This window comes from Camelus bactrianus, chromosome 6 (assembly GCF_048773025.1).
Source record: "Camelus bactrianus isolate YW-2024 breed Bactrian camel chromosome 6, ASM4877302v1, whole genome shotgun sequence".
In the NCBI taxonomy this organism is placed as follows: domain Eukaryota; kingdom Metazoa; phylum Chordata; class Mammalia; order Artiodactyla; family Camelidae; genus Camelus; species Camelus bactrianus.
Genome location: NC_133544.1, coordinates 111639292 through 111651624, shown reverse-complemented (window position 1 = coordinate 111651624; position 12333 = coordinate 111639292). Strand labels below are relative to the sequence as shown.

The window sequence follows — 12333 nt, the reverse complement described above, 5'->3', positions numbered from 1 at the left end:
CTTGTCCATTTCTTCAAGGTTATTCATTTATTTTCCATAAAGTTGTTCACAGTATTCTCATATGATATTTTGAATTTCTGTGGTTTTGGTTGTAATTTCTCAATTTTCCTATCTTATTTTAATTATTTGTGCTCTGTCTTTTCTCTTCTTTGTGAGCTAGGCCTGAGGCATGTCAGTTTTATTTACTCTTTCAAAAAACCTTCTCTTCATTTGATTGACTTTTTCTATTGTTTTTTTAAATCTCTATTTTATTTATTTCCTCCCTTATCTTTATTGTTTTCTTCCTTCTGCTGACTTTAGGTTTTGTTTGCTCTTCTTTTTCTAATTCTTTTAGTTGGTTGGTTAGGTTGCTTATTTCAGATTGTTTATCTTTTTTGAGGAAGGCCTTTATTGCTATGAACTTTCTTCTTAGGACTGCTTTTGCTGCATCCCATAGATTTTGTGTGGTTGTGATTTTTGTCATTTGTCTCAAAGTATTTTTTTAATATCTTCTTTGAATTTAACATTGACCCATTGGTTTCTTAGTATCATGTTATTTAATCATCATCCTGTCATTTTTTTCTCCTACGTTTTGCTGTAGTTGATTTCTAGTTTCATGGCATTGTGTTTAGAAAAAAATGCCTAAAATAATTACTATCTTCCTAAAATTGTTGAGTCTTCTTTTGTGCCCAAGTGCATGACCCATCCTAGAAAGTGTTCCATGTGCACTGGAAAGAATGTATATTGTAATTTTTGGGGATGTAATATTCTGAAAATATCAACCAAGCCTAATTGTTCTATTGTATCATTTAGTTGCTGTTTTGCCTTTATCTTTCTGTCAGGAAAACCTGTCAAGTGATGTGAATGGGGTGTTAAAATCTCCTACTATGATTGTGTTCCCATAGATTTCTCTCTTTATATTTGTTAGTATTCACTTTATGTATTTAGGTTCTATGTTTTGTTCTTGTATGTTAACATGTATACTATCCTCATCTTGCATTTTGCCTTCAATCATTATATAGTGCCCTGCTTATCATTATTTATGGCTTTAGTTTTTAAGTTATTTTGTCTGTAATCAGTATTGCTACTCCTACTTTGTTTTTTTTTCCATTTGCATGGAATATCATTTTCAATCCTCTCATTCTCACTCTATGTCTCTTCTTCTCCCTAAAGTGTGTATCTTGTATACAGCATACTGCATGTTCTTGTTTTATTTTCCAATATACCACTCTGGCTTTTGATTGGAGCATTTAGTCCATTGACATTTACAGAAATCATTGATAGACTTGTATTTATTGCCATTTTGAACTTAGTTTTGCAGTTGATTTGGTATTTCCTCTTTGTTTTTTTTTTTTTTTCTTTTTCTTTTTGTGGTTTGATAATTTTCCTTGTATTATCTCTGTTTTATTTTGTGTGTGTCTCCGTTGTTAATTTTTGTCATGTGGTTACTCTTTTATATATATACTAACCCATTACTATATCTGTTTGTTTTAAACAGATAGTGATATAAGTTCAAACCATCCTGCCAAAAACAAAAAGAAAAAGAAAAAGAAAAGAAAAATACTCTTAATTTTCTTGCTCCCTTCTCCCACTCTTAATGATTTAGACGTCTCTCTTACAATTTCTTGTTTATCCTGTTGTTATTCATTGTAGTTATCATCTTTCCAATTATGTTCTTTTTCCTTTCAGTAGAAACCTGGCCATCCTGATTATAATATGTCTTGGTGTGGTTATGTTTGGTTTCTTCTTGTTTTGGACCCTCTGTGCTTCCTGTACTTGGATATCTGATTGCTTCTTTAGGTTTGGGGAGTTTTCAGTTATTTTTTTCTTTAAATGCCTTTTCAATCCCTTTTGCTCTTTCTTCTCCTTCTGGGACCCCAAATATGCATACATTGACACACTTTATATTATACCATATATCACTTATATTGTTTTCATTGATTTTTTTCTCTCTCTCTGCTGTTCTGATTGGATGATTTTGTTTTCCTGTCTTCTAAGTCACTTATTCATTCCTCTGCATTATCTAGCCCACTAGCTCTCATTTCAATAAATGGGTTTTCCAATTTTATGTGGCTCCTCTTTATAGTGTTAATTTCTTTTTTGACATATTCTCTGTCTCTATGCACAATTTGTTTCATTTCCTTCTGTACTGTGATCAGTCATTTTTTGAAATAATGATGTAGTAGACTAACAAATTCTGTTTTATTGATTATTCTTTCAGGGAATTTCTCTTGTTATTTTAATTGGGAGTGATTTTTTGCTTCTTTAATTTTCTTATCTTTCTCTGGCACTATGGATTATAAAGTATCAGTTATCTACTCTGGTCCTGAAAGGTTTTATTTATTCATTTATTTATCTGAAGTGGATGCAGAAATAAAACTATAAAAGAGAAATGTAAAATAAAAAAATTGAAAACAGTGTATAATCAATAACAGAAGAACAAAACAAATAAAAATCAAGTTGAAATCAATTTAAAATTAATAAAAATATTTTAAAGAAAAATTTTAAGTTATTAATGAATAAAATATTTTAAAAACATAAAAATTATAGAAAATATGGATATATTTCTCTATAGACTGTTCCCTTATAATTTTGTTGAGAGTTCTTTCTTACTCACAGGTAGTTGCCAAGTCTTCCTTCCTTCCTTTTTGCCTGTTATTACTTTGGTTGGGGATGTGGCCAGTGTTCTGGTGGCAAGAGCATGCCCTGGCTATTTACTGGGCCCTCCTTTTTGTTCTGTTGTTGTCACCGACACTATCCTTACCCTGCTGCCTGAATTCCTCTCACTGGTTCTAGAGGCCCACCAGTCATGTCCCTGGCTCAGGGAAACTGGCCTCACTAGCCCTTGACCCTGCTCTGTGCCAAATATCTTCTTCTTATTCATTTGTCTTAAAAGCACGAGTCCACAGAGGCACCTTTGCAGAAAGATTCCCTCTGCCTGGGGCTGTAAACAAATCTCAGTCTCACCTATGAGGTTGCCGAACCCTAGGTATAGCTTCAGGTTTCAACCCCACTTTCATGTGGGAGCTGCACACTGGAGAATATGGTTGTTGTTAAGCCCTGCCTCTCTTCTCCCAAGGATACACAAATAATGGTGCCATGGGTCTGCAGAGACAAATGCTACAGTGCCCCTCTCCCTAGGGCACACCTGCAGTGTAGCTTTGTGTGTGTGTGTGTGTGTGTGTGTGTGTGTGTATTTTATAAGGGACCCAGGCTTTTCTGATCTGTATATCCCCCTAGCTATGGCACACAGCTCATTGAAGTCCCCCAAGCTTGCTTCTGTACATTTGGCCCATATCCTTTTCCTGGATTGGGCAGCATGTCCTGTCCCAACCCTGCTGGTTGATGTCTATGCCTGGGGATTACAGGGATCCTTTGTGCCCACTTAACTTAGTTCTGTCAGTCAAAGGCCATACCATCCAGATCCAAGCCTTGGAAGTTCCCCCTCAATCCCACTGACCTCTCCTTTGGAGTGAATGAGACCCAGCAAATGAAGGCTATTTCTTTTTTGTCACTCTCTCCCTGCAGGATCGTTTCCCCACTATTTTCCTTTCTCTTCCTTTTTTTTTTTTTTTTTTCCCTTTTCTCCTACTCGATTGGCAATGTATTTGGTCTTTTGAAGAAGGCAATGTTCTGTCAAAGTTCAGCAATTGTTCTGTTTGGGTGGGTGGGTTCATGGATATCAGTCTTGGTGTATTTGTGGGAGATGGTGAGCTACAAGTGTCCTTCTACTCCACCATCTTTGCACTTCTCCTCTGCTTATTTTCTATTTAGAGTAAACCTATCTTTATTTACTTTAGCATAGGCTTAGTATTGCTGAATTCTTTTAGTTTTTGCTTGTCTATGAAATTCTTTCTCTTTCTATTCTAAAGTACAGCCTTACTGCATAAATTATCCTAGGTTGCAGCTTTCTCTCATTCAGAAATTTTAATATATATTGCCACTCCCTTCTGGCCAGCACTGTTGGTGAAGGGAAACAAACAGATAGCCTTATGGGGTTTTTCTTATAACTAACAATTCATTTTTCTCTTGCAGCCTTTAGTATCATTTCTTTATCTTTAAGTTTCACCATCTTAATTTTAATATGTCTTGGTGTAAGTCTATTTGGGTTCTTCTTCTTCAGTACTCTCTGTGCTTCCTGTACTTAGATATTTGATTGCTTCTTTAGGTTTGGGATATTCTCAGTCATGATTTCTTCAAATACCTTTTCAATCTCTTTTGCTTTTTCTTCTCCTTCTGTGACCACTCTTATACATAGGTTGGAATGTTATATATTATCCCATAGATCCCTTATATTGCTTTCATTGTTCTTTTTTTTTTCTTCCTGCATTTCTGTCTGCTGTTCTTATTGGGTGACTTCTCCTATCATGTCTTCTAAGTCACTTATTCATTCTTCTGCATTGTCTAGTCTGCTTTTGACTGCCTATAGCTTGGCTCTTTTCATAGCCATTGAGTATTATGTTTTTAATTATCGCCCCTTTATAGTTTCAATTTCCTTTTCATAATGTTCTCTCTCTCTATTTATAGTCTCTTTTATTTCTTTCAGTGCTTTCATCCCTCCAGTTTTGAAGTCATGATCTAGTAGACTACTCAGATGTATTTCATTGACTGTTCTTTCTGGGGATTTCTATTGTTCTTTTAATTGAGAATCATTCCCCTCCTTCTTCATTTTACTTATATCTCTCTGGCACTATGGATTATGAAGTATCAGTTATCTTCTCTGGCCTTCAAGGGATTTTTTTTTTTTGAAGAGGATGTGTTCCTGTGTAGACTGCGCACCCCTAATAATTTTTTCACTAGGTCTGTTTTTACTATGGATGGTAGCCATATCTTTCTTCCATGTGTGTTATCTGTTTTCCTTTTGATTAGGGATGTGGCTGGTGTTGTGGTGACCAGAGCCTTCTCTGGTTTTTTAGTGTGGTCTCCTTTTTGTTCTGTGGTTGTCATATCTCTGTCAGGGACTGAGTCTGTTTCCTTTTTGTTGGGAGTGAGGCTTCCAGACCTGGTTCTGAACTCTGGTGCATAATAGGTGGTGTTGGAGCACTTTAAGTACTTTTTCTTGACACTGACCTTGTCCTAGCTTTAGTGACAGGAATGTCAGTCTGTTGCTCTGGTGTCCCCCAGGTTCTCTGCCCCCAATTCCACTGAATTCTGGGTCACACACTTGGTTGGTGATGCACTATCAGGTCAGTGACATCCCCAGCAGCAAACACTGCACCTGCACTTTCCCTGATACACAAACTATGCTCACTTGTCTTAGATGCCTACACCAGTAGGGCTTCCAGCACTCAGTGACTACATTCATGCTACCAGATCAGCATCATGCCAAGTCCCAAACGCTGCCCCTTCAATCACCCCACTTTGCAAATTCTGCTCACTCTTCCCAGACGCCCACAGGTCATGCAACTTGGTCAGAACTACTCTCAGTGCTGCATCCACTCAGGGTAGGTGGGCTCACAGAAAATGGCCACACCAGCACTCACCCTCACTCTGTGCCAGAACTCTAGTCCTTGCCCAATTGTCTTAGAGGTGTGGGTCCGCAAAGGCACCTGCATAGCAAAATGGTCCCCTTTGCTTGGTGTTGTAAACAAATTTCAGTCCTGCCTGTGAAGTTGTGGAGCCTCTAGATATGAATTTGTGTTTCAAATCCACCTCTGCCTGGGAGCTGAACACTAAGGAATATGGTGGTTGTGGTGGAGCCCTGCCTCTCTTCTCCTAAGAACACACCAGCAATGGTCCCACAGTCCTGTGTAGACAAAGGCTATGGCCCAGCCTCATTGTGCTCCTCCCTGCAATGCACACCAGCAGTATTGCTTTCTTTTTTTAATTTTATGGGGAACTCAGGCTGTTCTGTTCTCTATACCCTCCCAGACATAGTTCATAGCATACTTCAGCCCCCTGAGATTGCCTCTGTGCAGTTGGCCCCAGTCCACCACTTGGCTCTGGCAGCCATTCCCAGCCCACCCCCTGCTGGTTTGTGTCTAAGGCTGAGGTCACAGGGAAATTTAGTGCTCATTTTACTTATTGTTTTGTGGGCCAAGGGCTACTTTGCACAGATACAAGACTTGGAGTCCCCCCTTCCCCCCCAGTTTAAGAGTGCAAATCCTCCTTTGTCACTCCCACACTGTGGGATCCATCCCACGCTATTTTCCTTTTACTTTTTTCCTACCAGATTTGTGGTGAATTCTGTCTTTTGAAGAAGGTGATGTTCTGTTAATGTTCAGTAGGTTTTCTGAGTGAATGGGTAGGTCCCGGGGTGTCTCTCGGTGTATTTGTGGGAAAGGGTGAGCTACTAATGTCTTTCTACTCCACCATCTTGGCTGCTCCTGACTCCTCTTTCTTAAATTTGATACTGAAATTACTAATAACTGGCCAGAATTCTCAATGTTTCCATGATATATTCAGACAGATATTGTATACCTGTCTGAAAATTAACATGGCATTTCTTATTTTTTAAAAAATTGACAGCACATTCTGCAGGGAAGAAGTAAATATAAGTGTAATCCTATGAATTTTCAATAAAAGGATGAACTGATGGAAAGTCTGGTAGCCATGTACAGTGAACATCAGTTATCTTTGTTCTACCTTCCTTGATAATGCCTTTTTCTGTGGTACTAATTTCTTCTCTTCCCTCTACTGATCAAAACTTCTCCACTTGAAGGCATATAGTGGTGAGTATAGCTGCCTTCCAAAAGTTCTCCACTCTCCCCTGTGAACAAAACTTAAAACTAAAATGCCTTAGCCAGACATCCAAAGCCCAACATAGTTTTATCTTAATTCCACTCCCCCACAATTCATATAATTCTAGGAAATAAAGGTGAACATGTCAGTCTAATACTGGAAGACACTGAATTTATTTTGAATGTTTATTGATGGATGTCTAATATCAGTTTTAGATTTTTTTTCCTCTTGGTCTAAATCTAATTCCCCAAAAGTAAATATTTAAATATTTTCTCTGCTGGGTTTAAGCCTTGCAAGTTATTTATTAATTATAGACTAGAATCATCCTTATATTATGAGATAATGAAATACAAAACACATTTCAAATTGCTTCTCCACTCACTCCCCTCTTTCTTTTAGAGAATAAAATTTTACTGTTGAATTTTAATGCATAATTAAAATATATCTATATATATTTATTTATATTTATTTACTGAAGTATAGTCAATTTACAATGTTATGTCAATATCTGGTGTACAACATAATGCTTCAGTTATACATTAACATACATATATACTTTTTTATATTCTTTTTCACCATAAGTTAGTACAAGATATTGAATATAGTTCTCTGTGCTATACAGTATGGAATTGTTGTTTATATTTTATATATATATTAGTATCTGCAAATCTCAAGCTCTCAATTTAGCCCTTCCCACTCTCTTCTCCCTCTGGAAACCATAAGTTTGTTTTCTATGTCTGTGAGTCTTTTTTGTTTTTTAATAATTTCAACTATTTTTTAGATGCTACATATAAGTGATATCATATGGCATTTTTCTTTCTCTTTCTGACATCACTTAAAATGATATTCCCCAGGTCCATTCATGTTGCTTTAAATGGCATCATTTTATTATTTTTTTATGGATGTGCATTATTCCATTGTATAAATATACAACTTCTTTATCCAGTCATCTGTCCTCTTGTTAATCTTACTGGAAAAGCCAAATCTTACTGGAGAGACCAATGCTCACAGCCTAGGTCACAAGTGGAATAGTCAATTTGTTTTGGCTTGCTTTGAACTGAAAATAGTTGTGTTAGAGGATTTCATTTCCAATGATGATGCCTTTTTCCACACAGTAATGTTCCCACTGTTTAGTCATACCTTTCCTGAATCTCCCTACATGGACAGAAATGTCAAGCTTCACCATAAGAGACACAAGCTCATAGACTTTATACTTCCAGAATGATTCAAGATTTGGATGTAAGACTCAGGTTAGAATCAGTGCATTAAGTTGTTCAACAAATAAACTACACAGACTTAGTGTATGCCAACCTCAGACACTGGCTGCAAGTGGAGTCAGGGTATTCACAAACCAGAAGGCATCACTGAGTTTGATGTCCAGAGTTTTTACTTGGGCTTTATAATTTATTAAATCATTGGACACCTGATTAATCTCCATCTCCAGCACCATCTCCTCCCACCTTCACAGAGTTCAGCATGGCCCTAATTTTCAACCCTCTAATTATGTGGCTGGTCTTTCTGGGATTAGCCTTCATGCTGAAGTTAACTTGGGGCCCACTACCATGAGTCACCTCATTAGCATAAGAGACACTCTTCTCACTCAAGAAATTCCAAGAGTTTTGAAGTTCTGTGTCTGGTACCAGAAATAAGGGACAGATATTTTATTTATTATACCACTGGTAATAACTAAAAATGTGGTATGCATGAGAAATACAAAGGAGATTGCTTAAAATTTTACCCTTTGTAGAACTGAATTGAGGCTCAGAACTTCCCAACTTTCAGGAGCACATAAAGAATGCTACAATGCTGATGAGCATGTAAATTGCTACAATCACCTGAGAAGCAAATATCTGTCAGTATCCACTTCAACCTGAACATACAGATAAACCTATTCCAGCAAATCTGCTTCTAGGTAAATACCTAATAAAAGTGGCCACTATCAGGAAAAACTGAAACATTTTGAAACACCCACTCAACCACACCAAAGATTAATTGGTGTCTCTCTAGGTCACCCTTTGAATATTTCAAATTCAATGTTACTGAGCTATTTTCTAACTCTGTAAGTAGTAGGAAACATACAGTGATATAAATTATTATTTTTCTGTAGAAATGCTAATGTACTTAATCTTGTGGAATGCAATTGCTGGGTACCATTGCCTCAGTGTGCTGTGGTTTGTCTAGATTTCTTCTTTAAAGGAACCCTTCATCTCCTCTCTAATTCACCATTTCTAAGAGGGTCAACACTTAAATTGGTGTGAAATACGAGACATAAAATATGATAGCACATCTTAATTTGACCTTAAAGGACTTTTACATTCTGGCCTCAAGCATCATTTCCAACTTCACATTTTTATTTCCCTTTCTCAACTCATATCCAAAGATTGTTACTGACACTTCAGCCATCTTGCATGATGTCTTCATCCATTACTCAATTCCTCTCCCAGCACGCATGCTTAAACACACAAACACACACAAACAGGACCACTTCCACCTGCCTTCCTTTCCTCTTTGAACTTTTTGAGCACTACTGTGATCCACTCACTTAAAGTTCAATTATACATCATCTCACATATTTACCTTAGTGCATACCAATCTCTCCTTTTGCTTGGCAAGTTCTGAAGGCTTATCCTTCCTGTTATTAACTGATTTGTTATCTGGTCCTGGGGTGAAGTATTTTATGCATATGAGTTGAAAGAGAAGCAGTCAAGGGAATGGTTGATGAAGAAGTATAAAAATTGCCATTTCGGAAAATCTAGGACAGCAAGAAGGAAAAACAAACAAAAATAATTGGTCATGCAGAGAAACTGTGAAACCAATGATCTTTATGCTTTAAGTCCAGGATTACCTCCCTGCCTAGTTCATTGGAATTCAAACCTAGGAATTTGCCCATGTGGTCCCACACCAGCTCCACTTTCTGCTTCTGCTATTCATCCTTGTGGAATTTTCTTTATGACATCTGCCTTCAGCCTGTCTTTGTCTTCTGGTTTCTGCTCATGTCCCTTCATCCCAGTTCTTAGTGACTTGTCAGATGTCACTGAGATCACAGCCATGAAGTTCCTTATACCATGTCTGGTGCAGGGTAGGTGCTCAGTGAGGATTTTCCTTCTTCTTAAAGTAGCTCAGATTTGTTATTATGCTTCCCGTGGAAGTGAGCAAAAGGCTTTTATTAAATTAGGAAATAAAAGCAACCTGTGTTGTTTCTTGGTCAAAGATGTCAGCCTGAGGCAGAATTCTAAGTTGGATGCTTGGATAGTCAGTGGGAGCACCACAGGGTCCTCTCCCTCCTTGTCTCTCTAGATGGACTCACTTGCTCATTGTCCTTTAGGGGCTTAAGGAGCAAGTCTGAACTCACAGCTCCTTGTTAACATCAGAGGCTGCCATCCAACCACTGTTGCCCTGACTCCACACTCTCCTCCAGCAGCACCAGCTCAACTCTAGAGTAGAAGCTGAGAGCAGTGTCTGTAGATCAGAGTCCAGACAGCTAGCTCTTCCTGCATAAACTGGGGTGCCCCGGCACTGAGCTGTGTTGAATGGCAGCAAGCATCCACGTTTTAGCAGGTAGGGCTTCCCCCTTACCCACTCTCTCACCCTTAGAGTCTCTTCCCCCTCTCCCCTTCCTCCCCTCCATCCTTCTCTAACACACCCTTGAATAGATGATGCTGGCTTGCAGCTGTTAATTAAGTTCTTTTTTATAAACCCAGTAGTTTATTTGAAAGTAGAAATTTTAGGTTTACTGGACAAAATCCCACTACAGTTGACACATACAGACACTAGACTACTGTACATTTAAAAAAAGAAAAAATCAAGAAGGGCCAATGTGGTGGAGTAGAACGAAACCCTTAGCTCACCTTCTCCCACAAATGCACCAAGACTGACATCCACTGACCCACCTATCCAATCAGAAAGTCTGCTGAACTTTGACAGAACCTTACTTTCATCAAAAGACAAAACACGCCATTAATCTGGCAGGAGAAAAGGAAAATAAAAGGAAGAAAAAGGGAAATAGTGCAGTCCAGTCCCATGGGGAGGGAGCAGCAAAGGTGGTATAGTGCTTATTTGCTGGGTCTCTCCCACTCCAATGAAGAGGTAAGCTGGATGGAGGGGGAACCTCTGAGGCTTGAAATTGTATAGAATAGCCCTTAACTGACAGAACAAAATTAAATGGGGCAAAAAGCATCCTCATGATCCCCAGGCTTAGACACCAACCAGCAGGTGTGGGATGAAACAGACTGCATGAGCCTGATGGAGGACTCGGGCCAACTGTACAGAGGCAACCTCAGGAGATTTCAATGTGCTGTGTGCCATCGCTGGAAAGGTATACAGAGCAGAACAACATGAGTACCCTATAAAATATTAAAAAAAAAAAAAGGCAAAGCAACACTGCTGGTGTGCCTTGGGCAGAGGGGTGCCATAGCTTTTGTCTTTGAATACTTGTGGCATCATATCTGGTGCCTTTTCTGGAGAAGACAATTGGGACTCAACCACACCCACCATATACTCTAATGTGCACCGAGGTGGAGGCAGGGTTGAAATCTCAATCCCTAACTAGGGGCTCTGAAACCTCATAGGTGGGACTCAGATTTGTTCACAGGCCCAGGCAAATAGGAAAGTTCTGCTGCAGTACCTCTGTGAACTCATGCTTCTAAGAAGAACAAGAAGAGTTCTGGCACAGAGCAGGGGTGATGACTGGTATGGCCATTTTATCCAAGTCCATCTAAAGAGCATGGAACTGAAGTGAAGTTGGGAGGGGCACTGAAAGGCAGAGAGACCCAACCACCTACCATGCACAAGTGCACCACCACAATGAAGCATTTGGAGGAGACATGACCCATGGCACTAGGAGAAGCACAGATTGGGGGCACAACTGGAGGGCCTCTGGAACCAGTGACTGGAGTTCATGCAGCAGGGTGAGAACAGGAGCAGTGACAACCACAAAATAAAAAGGAGATCTCATTTAATAGCAAGGGAAGACTCTTGCTACCAGATCACAGGCCAAATCCCCAACAAAAAGGATAACAGGCAAAAGACAGGAAGACATAGTAACCACCCATACTTCAGACAGAGCTATCAACAAAATTATTAAGAGCACATAGTGCCCAAAAGAACACGTTCACATTTTTTCACTTTTTTCATTTACTTTTTAAATTTTTACTTTTAAAAGATTTTTATGTTTCTGTTAAACCCCTTTTAAAATTGGAGTTTAAAATATTTAAAGTTGTCTTTAGTTTGTCTCAATTTCATTTTTATTTCTCTTTGCTTTATTCTTCTATTATCGATTAGACTATGTTCTCAAATTTTTTTCTTCTTTTAAGCTTTTTAAATTTCTTACAATTTGCTTTTAATGTCTTTGTTTTGTTCTCTTATTTATTATAATCAGCTTTCAGATATTATTTTCTAATTTTAAGACTTTTAAAATTGGTCTCAATTTTTATTTTTCTTTGACTTGTTCTTCTGTCATTGTGCATAATCTGTTTTCAAATCTTATTCTTTTCTTTTAATTTTTTTTAGCTTTATTTCTGCACCCGTTTTAGGTAAATAAGTAAAAAGAAAACCTTTAGAAACAGAAGAGATAACTGATGCTCCATAATCAATAATGCAGGAGAGATATAAGTAAAATAAAGAAGTAGAGGAAAAATTCCCATTTAAAAGAACAGGTAAAATCCCCTGAAAGAA

General features: G+C 38.1%; 1 protein-coding gene and 1 pseudogene across 1 annotated transcript in view; both read right to left on the bottom strand.

Moving 5' to 3' along the window:
* LOC141578019 (junction-mediating and -regulatory protein-like) overlaps positions 1-12333 on the bottom strand; it is a 136373-nt gene that overhangs the window by 61139 nt on the left and 62901 nt on the right. The window lies entirely within an intron of this gene.
* The window catches only part of LOC141578018 (large ribosomal subunit protein uL16-like), a 66545-nt pseudogene that overhangs the window by 16580 nt on the left and 37632 nt on the right, over positions 1-12333 (bottom strand).